The sequence below is a fragment of the Sciurus vulgaris genome (assembly GCF_902686455.1).
Source record: "Sciurus vulgaris genome assembly, chromosome: 8".
Lineage (NCBI taxonomy): Eukaryota > Metazoa > Chordata > Mammalia > Rodentia > Sciuridae > Sciurus > Sciurus vulgaris.
Genome location: NC_136468.1, coordinates 24,301,515 through 24,315,571, shown reverse-complemented (window position 1 = coordinate 24,315,571; position 14,057 = coordinate 24,301,515). Strand labels below are relative to the sequence as shown.

General features: G+C 42.0%; 1 protein-coding gene across 1 annotated transcript in view; it reads right to left on the bottom strand.

The window, feature by feature from the left end:
* Positions 1–6,253: 6,253 nt before the first annotated feature.
* The window catches only part of ZC3HC1 (zinc finger C3HC-type containing 1), a 41,252-nt gene continuing 33,448 nt past the window's right edge, over positions 6,254–14,057 (bottom strand). Inside the window, exons 11-12 of the mRNA XM_079149805.1 lie at positions 9,771–9,852; positions 6,254–7,714 (exon numbers count right to left, since the gene is read on the bottom strand). The gene's annotated coding sequence lies outside the window, so the exon portion shown is untranslated. The remainder of the gene's footprint in view (positions 7,715–9,770; positions 9,853–14,057) is intronic.

The window sequence follows — 14,057 nt, the reverse complement described above, 5'->3', positions numbered from 1 at the left end:
AACAACAAATGGTCAGTGGATGCTGAATCGCAGAGAATAGTTTGATAAGGGATGGGACATTTATGTAGTCTCAAGCTATTTGGCCACAAATTACTCATTAATTACAAAAGGAGAAATAAAAACCACACAGAAGAGAAACCTGAAACATCTTAACCAGAAATAACATCTCACTAAAGATATTATATGTGTCTCCAGTTGCGATATGCTGAGGATACCATGTACTTTTGTAATATTCTAGTCGAAAATAGGTAACCTGAACCTAATCATCAGGGAATATTGGACAAACCCAAATTAGGGGACATTCTATAAAATAACTGGTCTTTTTAAAAAGATCATTAGGTCACTGGGTGCAGTGTATTTGCCTATAACCTTATCAAATAGGCAGGCTGAGGCAAGAGGATTGCAAGTTTGAGGTTGACTACAGCAACTTATCAAGACCCTGTCACAAAATAAAGTAAAAAGGGCTAAGGGCTGAGGACATAGCGCAGTGGTACAGCAACCCTGGTTCGATCCCTCATACCGAAGTGGGGAAAAAAAGTCATGAAAGACAAAAAATGAAGGAGAGGAGAAGCCAAGGAATTAATAAGGGTTATAGCTTAGAGAAAACTAAATAGGTCCAACTTACTGGGATATGTCATCTTGGATTAGATCCTGTGCTAGGGGAAAAATACTTTTAACAGACATCATTGAGACTACTGATGAAATTAGAATATGAACTATTCATGACCCTCCTACCTTAGCCTCCCACGTCACTGGGATTACACTATATAGTTAGAAAAAGTATATCAGTGTAAACTTTTCTAGATTTGATAACTGAATTATGGTTAAGAAGGTTTTTTTCCAAAGGCCGAATGTTTTCCCTGATAAGTGGAGGATGATATAAGGAGGGGGGGAATGAGAGAATAATGGGGGAACTTTAGAATATGTAGAAGAAAATGAGAGGGAGGGGGGTATGAAAAATGGTGGAATGAGACAGACATCATTACCCTATGTACATGTGTGATTACACAAATGGTATGAATCTACATCGTGTGCAACCATGGAAATGAAATGATGTATCCCATTTGTGTACAATGAATTAAAATGCAGTCTGTAAAAAATTAAAAGCTAAATAAAAAGATAATAAAAAATAACAATTTACCTAAACTTACATATATAAATACAAATAGAACTATGACATTAAAATCTAACAAAGGCTGATTTCTAGCACCAAAAAAAAAAAAAAAAAAAAGGTTTTTTTTGTTTTTGTTTTTTTGAGACAGAATGTCACTATGCTGCTTTCTGGTTTTAAAATCTTGGTCTCAAAAGATCCTCCTGCCTCAGCCTCCCAAGTGGCTGGGACCACAGCTGTGTACCACTGCACACAGCTGAGAATATTCTTATTCTTAGGAAATATGTGATAATTAAAATAGGAAAAATACATGAAGAATTGAGGGGTATAAAGTAAAAAGGGCCTGAGATAAGTAGTCCACTCTCCAATTGTTCAGAAAAAAGTATGTGTATGTGTGTATAAAAAGAACTACAAAACATTTGTGGCAAAATGTCATAAATTGGTGACACAGGGTAAAGGATATCAGTATTCTCTTTACTATTCTTGAAACTTTTCTGTAAAATTATTTCAGTTATGATAGGATATGATTTCCTTATGATAAAGTCCCACATAAGGTTAGTTACCCTTATTTATTATTTACTTATTGCAGTACTGGGTATTGAACCAAAGGGTACTCTGCTACTGAACTACATCCCCAGCCCTTTTTATTTTTGAGAAACGATTTTGCTAAGTTGCTGAGCCTGGCCTCAAATTTGTGATCATCCTGCCTTAGCCTCCCGAGTCACTGGGATTACACTCTTGTACCACGACACTTGGTTCCCCAGATCTTTTTGAGACTGGGTTTCACTAAAGTTACTGAGGATCTCACTAACTTGCTGAGGCTGACCTGGAACTTGTGATCCTCCTGCCTCTTTCCAAGTTGCTAGGATTACAGGTATGCACTACCACACCTGGCTTACCCCTTTTCTTTTGTTGTTGTTTTTATCATTTATTTATTTATTTTTATTTTTACAGACTGCATTTTGATTCATTGTACACAAATGGGATACAACTTTTCATTTCTATGATTGTGCACAATGTAGATTCATACCATTTGTGTAATCATACTTGTACATAGGGTAATGATGTTTGTCTCATTCCACCATCTTTCATACCCCCGCCCCCTCCTCCCTCTCATTTCCCTCTATGTTATCTAAAGTTCCTCCATTCTTCTCTTAAACGCCCCCCTCATTATGTATCATCATTCACTTATCAGGGAAAACATTCGGCCTTTGGTTTTTTGAATTTGATTTATTTCACTTAGCATGATATTCTCCAATTCCATCCATTTATCTGCAGATGCCATAATATTATTACTCTTTATGGCTGAATAATATTCCATTGTGTATATATACCACAGTTTCTTTATCCATTCATCTGTTTAAGGGCATCTAGGTTGGTTCCACAATCTAGCTATTGTGAATTGAGCTGCTGTAAACATTGATGTGACTGCATCACTGTAGTATGCTGATTTTAAGTCCTTTGGGTATAAACTGAGGTGTTGTTTTTTCCTTTTTATATTTCTTTTTTTTATTTTGTTTCCTTTATTTTTTAGTTTTTATTTTAAAAACTTTACCCTTATTTAAAAAAAAAAAAAAAAAAAAAGCCCAAGCGTTTGCACATAGTTCTCTCCTTTATATGACCAAAGTTGAAAATGTCAAATGAGAAGGGGAAGAGCTATAGAAGTATACATTATGTCAGCTGGGTGGGGTGGCACATGCCTGTAATCTCAGTGACTCAAGAGGCTGAGACAAGAGGATGGAAGTTCAAAGCCAGCCTCAGCAAAAGCGAGGCACTAAGCAACTCAGTGAGATCCTGTCTCTAAAAAAATACAAAATAGGGCTGGGGATATGGCTCAGTGGTGGAGTGCCCCTGAGTTCAATCCCTGATACCCCCCACCCCCATAAAAGTGTATATTATGTCAAAATTTTCCTAATATTATCAAAGTCAGGCCACATACTGGGACATGCGGTCCTCCTCTTCATTTCTTTGTCTCAAATTTCCCCTCTCCAGGACTCCATTAGTCTCCCCTTCTACTTCCTCATCATTGTTCTGAATTTCACTAAGGGGTGGACAATCATGTCTTCCACACCCTTTCAAAGTACGTTCTTTTCTTTTTTGATGCTGGGGATTAAACATAGGGCCTCATGCATGCTAAGCACATGCTGTAATACTGAGTTCCATCTGGCAATCCCCTAAGGTAGGTTTTTTGTTTTGTTTTGTTTTGTTTTGTTTTGTTTTTAGTACTGGAGATTGAACCCAGGGCCTGGCACATGTAGGCAGGCACTCGACCACAGAGGCACATCCCCAGCCCAATGTAGGCTCTTTGAAGGACCCAGAATGCAGTCCCTCATCTTGCATAGGATGGAAAGTCAAAGTTAGCTCTGCCTCCAACCTTTACACTTAACTACAAACATGTGTTTGTTTACATATGCAAAGATTTTTCCTGAGCGTTTCTCTGGGCCAGAACCTGTGCTGGGTACTGTGAATAGTCATGGCAAAGAGACAGGCGTGCAGGTGGGTGAAGTCATCTAGAATTTCTGAGAGATCAAAGGTCATCTTACACATGATTTCACATCTTTCAACGCTCAATTTGCCTTGCTTATTACTCGTACCCGTAAGTATTGTTGTGCTCCACAAAATCTCAGTCCTAAGATTTTCAATGAGCCTGAGAACAATCAAAGCCAGTTTCTCACTGGAATCCTGTTCCTGTCCAAACTTCCGTATACCTTTAGGACACCCAGTTCCTTTGTATCAGGAAAAAGCACTAAAATTGATCTTGCAGATAAGCAAACGTGAAGGAACAGCTCCTTCTGAGATGGAGATTTGCACTTGTCCTTGTTCCAAGGATCCAAAACTGCCTCAAGGTGGCAAAAAGTAAGGGTAGAAGGAGGATCTTGGTGGAGAGAAGGAGGATTGATCAGGTAGCTGTCCCCTGTCTAATCTTTGATCTCGGTTCATGTCCTCATAGTCCGAGGGGAAAGGTCAGAAGCCTTCCCAACAGTGCACAAATAGCTTTGGAGGCCACACACTGTGGTTTGGGTTGCACTGCAGTGTTAGGCACTGAACCAGAGGGGTTACCTTCACATAGACAGGACACCCAGCTTCCTGGAATGCCCAGAAATATAGCAGTTTTGGTTACTTCAAGGGGTGTAGGGGTATGGGGAGTCACTGATGAGAGCCAAAGTTGGTCCTACTTAGACCCCATGTCCTCATTTTTCTCTCAGAATATGTAGTGATGAAAGTTGTCTCAAATTCCAGGCTCCAGGTCTTGTTCTGGGGAGTCACAACACAAGGACCTAACTAACAAGCGCTGTGGCCATCCTTGACTGACCTCTGCCACAGGAAGCCCAGCTGCTCCCTGAACACCAAGAGGCACAATATCCTGCATGAGGCCATCTAGAAGGCCAGGGCGGGGAGGCCATTGGTTGGCAGAAAGTCAGTCATTATGACACTGAGGTCATGTTTTAGTCAGCAAGGCCAGAACTAGGTCTTCCTCCACCCTCCTGCCTCTCCCTCCCCTCAGGGGATAGTCTGTTGTCAGGCTTACTTCATGACAATCTAGAAAACGTGAGGGGCTGTGGGTGGAAACAGGAGTGTGCAGAGGCTTAAATGGCAGTGGGTGCCACACCCATGTCTAATGATGTGGAAGCTGTAGGGGGAGAAGCAGTCAAGTGGGACATCAGCCGGAGGGAGGCAGGCCTGACACAATCCGCCTCTCAGCAGGACTTGGTTTTATGGGGTTCTTTGGCTGTCTTTCTTAGAAGAGAGAGCCTCATTCCTAGGCCTATGGGATCAGTGCCTCAAAAGATGGCTTCCTATATTTCCTGTCCCACCCACAACTGTCCCACTGGGGCCTTCTCATTTTCGCCCTGCCAGCCATATTGCAGATGGACCTCTGTGGAAAATCCCTTCAGGAAACAAATGTCTTCCTCCCAGTTCCACATCTTTTCTCCTCTGCTATGTCCTTGTTCCCCTAACCCAGTAAGTCAGAAGGAACAGGGGACATAGATTCTCATTTTTTATACCTTTTGAAAAAGTATTTTGTTATTATTTTGGAGACGTTTCTTGTGACACATAGGACCTATCTTGCTCTTCATCTTATTTTGGGAAACCCCAAGGTGGAGCTGTGGGAGTGGAACCCAGGTCATGGCTGACCAGTAGGGTGGGCCTGGACAGAGCTGGGGCTTAGCAAGAAAGCCCAGGGCCCCCGGGAAGTGGGGCCTGGAGGTGGGACGGAGGGGTGGGAGAAGCTGCTGCCCTGTTCTCTACCTCTTAGATGTAGCTCTGATCTGTGAGGGCATTTTCCAAATACTCTTAGACCTTGGCTCTTGTCTGCTCACCCAACAACGGGCGCTGGGGTTTCTGGCTTGTTGTCAGGCCCCTGCCCAGTTCTTCGCTGTTTGGAGTCATGTTTGTGAAGCCAAACTGCCTTGACTGGCTCTGGGAGGGAAGAGCAGGCAGGAAGTGCTGGCACCAGTCGGGTGCAGCACACAGAAGGCGTTCCGGCTCCTGGCAGCCTGCTGGTCTAGCTCCAGGCCCAGGTGGCTGCAAGCTTCAGGATGGATGACTCAGGTAAGCTGTGCTGGACAAACAAACCAGTATTCTCACCCCAGCAGGATGATCCTGTAATTAGCCCTCCTGTTGTCATTGTACCACCACCTCCTGACGGTGGCCTTGATGGCACAGAGCCAGGACCCAAGGAGACTGGCAGGAATGTGGTTATCTTGGTTTGTGTTTTGTTGCCCAAGGTGCTTCTAAAGCTGGGCTTGGAGCTGAACTACCAGCAACCACATGGTCTGATGGCGTGGAAGCTGCTGAGCTAAAAGAGCCCTTCTCAAGGCTGATCTGTTGAGGAAATTCTAAGATATCATTTTTCCTGATCCCAATATCTATCATTTCAGAACTTCCTTCTCTCAGAAGACCCCAAAGTCCAGGCAAATTGGAGACATTTGGTCAGAGACAACAGGGCGGCTGGCTGTGCCACTAAGGCAGGTGTGCCATGCCTGCCTCATATAAATAATACCAAACAGCTTACTGAGCTACTGTTCGAAGCACTTCAATATCTCATTTAGTTTTCTCTTTCTTTTCATTCTCTCTCTCTCTTTCTTTCCTTTCTTTTTTGCAGTACTGAGGCTTGAACCCAAAGGCATTCTATCATGGAGCTACATCTCCAGTCTTTTTTCTTTTGAGACAGTCTTGCTAAGTTCCTGAGGCCTGGCCTCAAATTGGTGATCCTCTCTCCTCAGCCTCCTAAGTGGCTGGAATTACAGACATGAGCCACTGTGTCCAGCTTTCATTTAGTTTTCAAATACCCCTATGACATAGCTACTAGTATTATCTTCACTTTACAGATGAAGAAACCAAGGTGCTGAGTAGTTGGCTCAGAAGTACATGCTGGTGCCCATCAGGTCCAAGATTTGAACCCAGAATACCGGATCTAGTGCCTGCTCACTCCACCTGCCAAATCACCTGACCTAAGGCTAGCACTCTTACCTCTCACAGGATATTGCCTTTTTTCTGCTCTGTCATGATTACTGTAGAGCAGGAAGGGGACTGAACATGGAATCCCAGGACTCTAGGCCTGACTCAGCCACACCCACTGTGTGATCGTGGCTGCTTCTGCCCACTCTGGCCTTCGGATTCTTCATCGTGGAACTTGGGGGAGTTAGGCCAATAGCCTTTCCAACTGTTTCCAGATCTATGGCTCTACTGGCCTGGAAAGGACACTGAGGAAAAGTCCCTCCCTCTTCCCCTGCACAGCCCCACTGGAATTCTTTACTCCTGACAATCAAGGGCAGCTTCATGGGCCCTGGAGCAGGATGGTGATAAACTTGTGACCTGGTGCCACTGACTAATGGAGCAAAGCTGCTTCCCGACTCCATACCTCAGTTTCCCCACTCAATCTAGGGAGATAATGACCTTGCTGTACTCAGTGCTACCATGAGTCAGGGTTAATTAGCATTAGTCACAGACTTTGGAATCCTTATGAGCAAAGGGTCACCTGCCGAGTCTAAGCAGCCCTGTGGCCATGATGACACACCATGCTGGCCTGTGCCCCTGTGAATATGTCCTTAAAACTTCATTACTGGCTTGTTGAACTTTGTGAATTGGCCCTGAGGTGACCTGGCTGTGGGGTGACCCAGCCTTGAGTGCTGGTGCTGAGACTGGGGGCAAGGATGACATCTTGAGAGGGCTGCCTCAGCACTTTCACGTGTGCTGGTGGCTGCCAATGGCTTATCTTCCCCTGGGTTTGCTTTTTCAGCTGACTTCCCAGTGAACTTGGTCCTTACCCTTGCTATTCATGTCCCTATATCCTGGATGCAGGGTCCTAACCCCAACCTTGAATATTTTGTCCCACTTCTCTTATTCTTCAATAAGTATCCATTCTCTCCATATGGACTATTTCAATGCTTTCAATCTCTCTCTCTCTTTTTTTTTTTAAGTGGTTGATGGACCTTTATTTATTTATATGCGGTGCTGAGAATTGAACCTACGCTAGGCAAGCGCTCTCCCACTGAGCCACAACCCCTGCCCATCAATCTCTTTTTCCACCACTGGACTAGCCTATAGTTGAAAGCAGGCAGCTTCAGACTCAAGTAGTTTAAGCTGGCCTAGGAAGACCTGTAACAAAAATAAGGACAAAGTAAGAATGATGCAGAAATGAAGATAAATCATTTGAAAAGTCAGTGCTGTGTTGCTCACCACTGTTGATGGTGATTGGTATGAAGTGGGGAGGTCAGGTTTGTTTTGCCTGAGCAATTCAAGCTATTAAGTCAGACATGGAGCACTGGGGGCATCTAGTGGCTGCGGCTGGTACTTCTAGCATTAGTGCTTGACACTAAAGCCCCATACCTGACCTTGAATCTCAAGTACGCTGCTGAGACTTGCCTCAGCTCTTAGAGTTTTGGGAGATGGCATGATCAGTAAGAAGTAAAAATTTCCTAGCCATTTAATATTTGGTAAGTCACATTTCCCTTGACATATAACTTCTCTGGCTCTATAAATAGAGTCTCACTTTTGATTTCATTCATTTTCTTCCCCCACCAGAGAAGGTGCAATGTAAATAGAAAACCAAGAACATGACCACAGCTGGGTGTCAGAGCAGACATAATCAGACATGTCAACAGAAAAAAGGGATGATGAATTATGCTGCCCAAGTCTAGACTGGAAGGATTAAGGGGGCAGAATACAAGAAATAAACTTGTTCCATGTGTATAACAGGTTGGTGACAGCAGAAAAGGCCATTTCTATTTTCCTTATTATGGTAAAGAACACAAAAAAATTTACCATTGTAACCTGGGCATGGTAGTGCACACCTATAATCCCAGCTGCTCTGGAGGCTCAGGCAGGAGGCCAGCCTGGGCACCTTACCAAGATCCTGTCTCATAAATAAAATTTTAAAAACTGGGGATGTAACTCAGTGGTAGATCGCTTGCCTCACATTGTGTAAGGACCTGGGTCCAATCCTCAGTATTGCCAAAAAAAAAAAAAGCTAAAATAATCTTTTTTTTTTTTCTTCTCCCAGACTTTGCATATTCTAGGGAAACACTCTACCACTGAGTTACATCCCTGGTCCCCATCTTAGCTGTTTGTTAAGTGTCTAGTTCAGTAGTGCTAACTATATATATATGAATTGTGCAACAGATTTCTAGAATTTTTTCATCTTGCAAAACTGAAATTCTCATGTATGATAGGCAAAAGATCTACCAAACTACAATCTCAGCCTGTATATTTTTGTCATGGTTGTTTTACATATATCACAAAAAATTGTCCACATTGCTGCATGATCAATTACAATGATCATTTTAATGGTTTGAGTTATATTCCACACACATATTTCTAGTAATCCACTGTTTTAGATGTTTAGGTTATTTTCAAATTATTACCAGTAATAGTGTATTAAAGATCATCATATATATGCCTTTTCTTCTTTTGACATATATCCTTGTTTAGGAGGCAGCCAGAATAGTGTTAGCAACACAGGCTTTGGGGGAAGATGGCTTGAGTTTGAATCTTAGTCCTTGCCTACTGACTAGGTGACCTTGAGCTAAGTAATTAATTTTAAAAAAAAGTAATTAATTTATACTTTAGCTTCCTCATTTGTAAAACAGGAATAGTAATTGTACCCACTTCATAGGATTACTACAAGGCTGCTGAGATGGTGGCAAATGCCCTAGAAACGGGAGGTTAAGGTAGGAGGACCACAAATTCCAGATCAGTCTCAGTAACTCAACAAGGCCCTGAGGAACTTAGTGAGACCCTATCACAAATTAAAGGGCTGGGAATGTAGCTCAGTGGTAGAGCACTCCTGGATTCAATTTCCAGTACCTCAATAAGAAATAAAAATAAACAAAATTTTATTTTGAGGTTGGGGTCTTGCTAAGTTGCCCAGACTGGCCTCAGAATTATCTACCTCCAGAGTAGCTGGGATTACAGGAATGTGCCTCTGTGCCTGGCTTGGAGGTGAATCTTGAGTCCCTTCTAGGCCTCCCATTTTAGGCTCCTATTTTGATACCATTGAGAGGTTTGCTGACCCACCAAGGGAAATAGTCAATTTCCCTCTATCTGGCTTCTGGGATATCAGTAGCTAGCAGATAGAAGTGAGCACAGAAAGCTGACAAGTATATTCTTAGAATGATTGGAATCTTCGATAAAAGACCAAATTTCCATGACCTACCTGTCCTACCCAGAGGCCTTTGCATATTTCCTTTTTTTCTTTTTCAGCTTCAGCTATACAAAAGTCAATTCAACCAGAGGCACTGTGGATAGAAAAGTAGTAACCGCTATAATTGTAGCCAGGGAGCTACGGGAGAAAAGAGAACATGGCTAAAGATGGAATGAATGGTGTCTCATTAAAGGGCTCAAGTGCAACACTCTCTTCTGAGAGCACGGGTCAACTGACCCAGATGACAGCTATATAAAGCCAAAGAAAACTGAGAATAGGAATAGGAATATAACTAAAAATAGAAAGGCATACTGGAGGAGGAAGCATCTGCACTTTTGTTGTTGGTCAAGCTGTACATGCAGCTCTTTTGGTGCCTAAGATGGGACAGGGCTGAAGGGATAGAAAGCTGGTTTGGAGGCAGCCCCAACTGATCTGAGAGTTGTGAGCACAGGAGGTCCCCCAAAAGAATGCCCCACTTGCAAAGTCTATTAAAGTTAGTTAACATCTAAAAAGAGCCAGGATGCTCGTATCCCATGAGTAGCTACGAGGATTTCTACTGTGAGAGGAAGAATTCAACGTTGAGCTTGAGAAAGGAAAATCAGAATCATAGTGCTTGAAAGATATTCCCAGCTGTACTGTAACAGAAAGAACACGAGGCTGGAAAGAGCAACTGAAGTGCAGCTCTGCCATATTCTAGCTACAGCAGAGCTAGTTATTAAATATATTTGAGATTCAGTCTTCCTCTCTGAAAAAAACAAAGTGAATTTGGACGAGACATCCAACCTTTGTTAAAATGAAACAATTCTAGAGGCCCAGTGGAAAAAAAATAATGAAAGGAGATTTTTTTGAAGGCTGGGATAACTGGGCAAACAAAGGGCATGAATAACCTTGAATATCAAGGGGTCTTCAAGATGCCACCACCTTCCCTGATCACTGAGACCATGCTGCAAAAGAAGGTGCTGGATGGAAGGCAAAGAGGAAGGTTTTGAAATTCTGTTTACCAGGAGGAGACAAATTAACACAGATTACACAGTATCCCATAATGTACTTAATGCAGATAATACAAGTTGACTATACTTTTTAGCACATTGACTTACAATACCTTTGTGGATAATAAATGTGTTGGTGTGTGTTGCTATAACAAAATACTGGAGATTGGGAACTTCATAAAGAAAAGTGGTTTATTATTTGGGAGGCTGAGGCAGGAGAATCACAAGTTCAGGACGAGTCGGGGCAACTTGATGAGAATGACACTATTTCAAAATAAAATAAAAATGGGCTGGAGATATAACTTAGAGGTCATGCATTTGCAAAGGTCAAGGTCCTGGATTCAATTCCCAGGGCTGCAAATAAATAAATAAATAAAAGTTTATTTAGCTCATAGTTCTAGAGGTCCAAGGACACAGCACAACATCAGATTCTGGTGAGGGCCTCATGATGGACAGAATCACATGGAGGGAACATGTGGAAGGGATACACAGTGAGAGAAGCAGCAAGAAAGAGAACCACCAAAGAAGCTAAACTTACATCATAACCACCCATTCTCTTAGTAACCAAGCCAGTCCCAGGACAGTGTGAACTCACTCCATGAGGAAAGCATCAATTCCTCTTATAGGCCCCAATACCTCTCAAAGGTACCACAAGCCAACACTGTCACACTGGGGACCAAGAGAGGCTGGATTTAAGATCTCCTGAGAGAAGACAAGGTTGAGAGCTTCACTCTGCACAGCCCTATAGATGCTGAACCTTTGGACTAATGTTCCTTGATTTCTTTTTTCTTTTCTTTTCTTTTTTTTTTTTTTTTTGGTACTGGGGATTGAAGCCAGGGGAATTCAACCAGAGTCACATCCCCAGACCCTTTTTGTATTTTTTTTGAGACACGGTTTCACTGAGTTGTGTAGGGCCTCCTGAGCTGCTAGGATTACAGGTGTGTATCACCACCCGGCATGTCCCTTGATCCCTTCCCATCTAGTTCTCTATTGTGATTGGTTAGGCCATGACTTTAAGACCACCTTTGATTTTTCCCCTTTTCCTCATGCCCAATCACGCTGAAGGCACTGCTGACATTTTTATCAAATCATGTCCCACTATCATCACTATGGCCACTGCCTACACACCTCCCTTAATCCTTCCTGTCTCCCCTAATATAGGCTATTCAGAAGGACCAGAATTAGCTTTCAAAGAACGAATGTCATTCCTCTGCTCAAAAATTCTTTAAGACCTCTTTCCCTACAGAATCAAGCCCAAACTTCCTTGTACAACATACAAGACTCCAATCTGGCCCAACTGTCACTCTCTTTGCCTCTTTCCTCTATTCAGTGCAAGGCTCTAGTCAGAACAGGACACCTGCTCTTCCTGGAACATATCCTACACTCTGCTTATTTGCTCAGTGTTCCTTCAACCTCAAATGTCCTTTATCATTGAGTGTCCACCACATGCCAGATATTGTTCTACATGCTGAGATTCAAACCATGATGGCCAAGGCCCCTGTTCTCATGGAGCCTTCCACTTCTCTCTCCTCCCCCAGGCGCAGGTCAAATCTATACTTCCTTTGAAATTCTTTGCAATTCTATAACGAACACTAACTTCCTTGTCTTTTATACTTCCAGAGCATTTGGCAGTTTATCTTGTGTAACATCTCTATAACCAAACAATATTTGTATATTCTGGCCTGGATTACAAACTTCTTGAAGGTAGAAACTAGGTAGTTATTCATGTATGTCAGATCCCATGGTGCCTCACACAGGAAACCTAATGTTTCTTAAATTACAGCAAGACTATCTCAATCTGCTTCATTTATGATAAAAATAAACACAAAAATGTGAAGTTTTGCTGATTTTAAAGAAATGTAAATACTTTATGGAGGGAGTATAAATTAAAAATTTATAGTGGAAAGAATTAAAAACTACTCACATTATTAGAACCTGAATCTAAGGCTTAGAGTCCACATGGTTACCTTATATTAATGATTTTATACCACTCCTTAAGAAACTATTACCTAGAAGCCAGGCACTGTGGCACATGACTGTAATTCCAGCTACCTGGGAGGCTGAGGCAAGAGGACTGCAAGTCTGAGGGCAACTTAGTGAGACCCTGCATTCAAAATAATATAAAAAGGGCTGGGAATGTAGCTCAATGGTAGAGCCCTTGCTTAGCATGCATGAGGCCCTGGATTAATTCCCAGTATTAAAAAAAAGAAAGAAAGAAAAAGAAAGAAAAAAGGAAAAAGAAAAGAAAAAAGGGTACTATGACATGACCTAGAGGCTCAGATCTTCTTGGGTAGATTTCTAGTTAACTTCATCAACAGCCAGCATATGATTCCCAACCTGGACCAGAAGTCTCATTTCTATAAACATCAGAGAACTGCCCATTAGTTTCTAAGGAGGACCATGCAGACTGACAGTGAACAGTCAAGCCATTTATCAACATCAAAAGTAGCACAGCATTAGAAAAATAACCTGTCAGCCTCCACCTGACCTCCTCCAGTGGGAGAAGTTTGATTAGGAGAGATATCAACAACTGTTTACCATTTTAAAAATCAGGATTAGAAATGATGAATTTTAAATTTGACAGCTTAGGAAGGAGTTTAAGAGTTATGCGATACACAATCTTGATTTGGACAAATTAGATATATAAAGAACATGTTTAGAAGAATGAAGAACATTCTGGTGGTGCTGGAGATTGAACTCAGGGTTTCACATTTACTAGGCATGTGCTCTGCCACTGAGCTACACCTCAGTCCCACAATTAGGAATTTTGAATATAGATTGGTATTACATGATATTCATGGATAATTACTTTTTTTCCTTGTGGTACTGGGGATAAACCTGGGGGTGCTTTAACACTCAGCTATATCCCCAGTCCTTTTTATTTTAATTTGAAACAGGGTCTTGCTAAATTGCTGGAACTTGCAATCCTTCTGCCTCAACCTCTACATTCAACCACTGTGACCAGTTCCCAGGGATTATTAATTTTTATTGGATGTAACATGTAAGGAAAAAGGTCTGTTTTTTAGAGATGTAAGCCAATGTATACTATGGGTAAACTATTATGATTGTTATTTTCTTTAAATCACTTCAGTTTAAAAATAAAGATATAAACCAGGTTTGGTGGCGCATGCCTGTAATCCCAACCATTTAGGAAGCTCAGGCAGGAGGATCATGGGTCTGAGGTCAGCCTGGGCAACTCAGTGAGGCTCAATCTCAAAAAATTAAAAAGGGCTGAGGATATAGATCAGAGGTAGAGTGCCCCTAGGTTCAATCCCCAGTAACCATTTAAAAAAATAAAAATAAAAAAGGC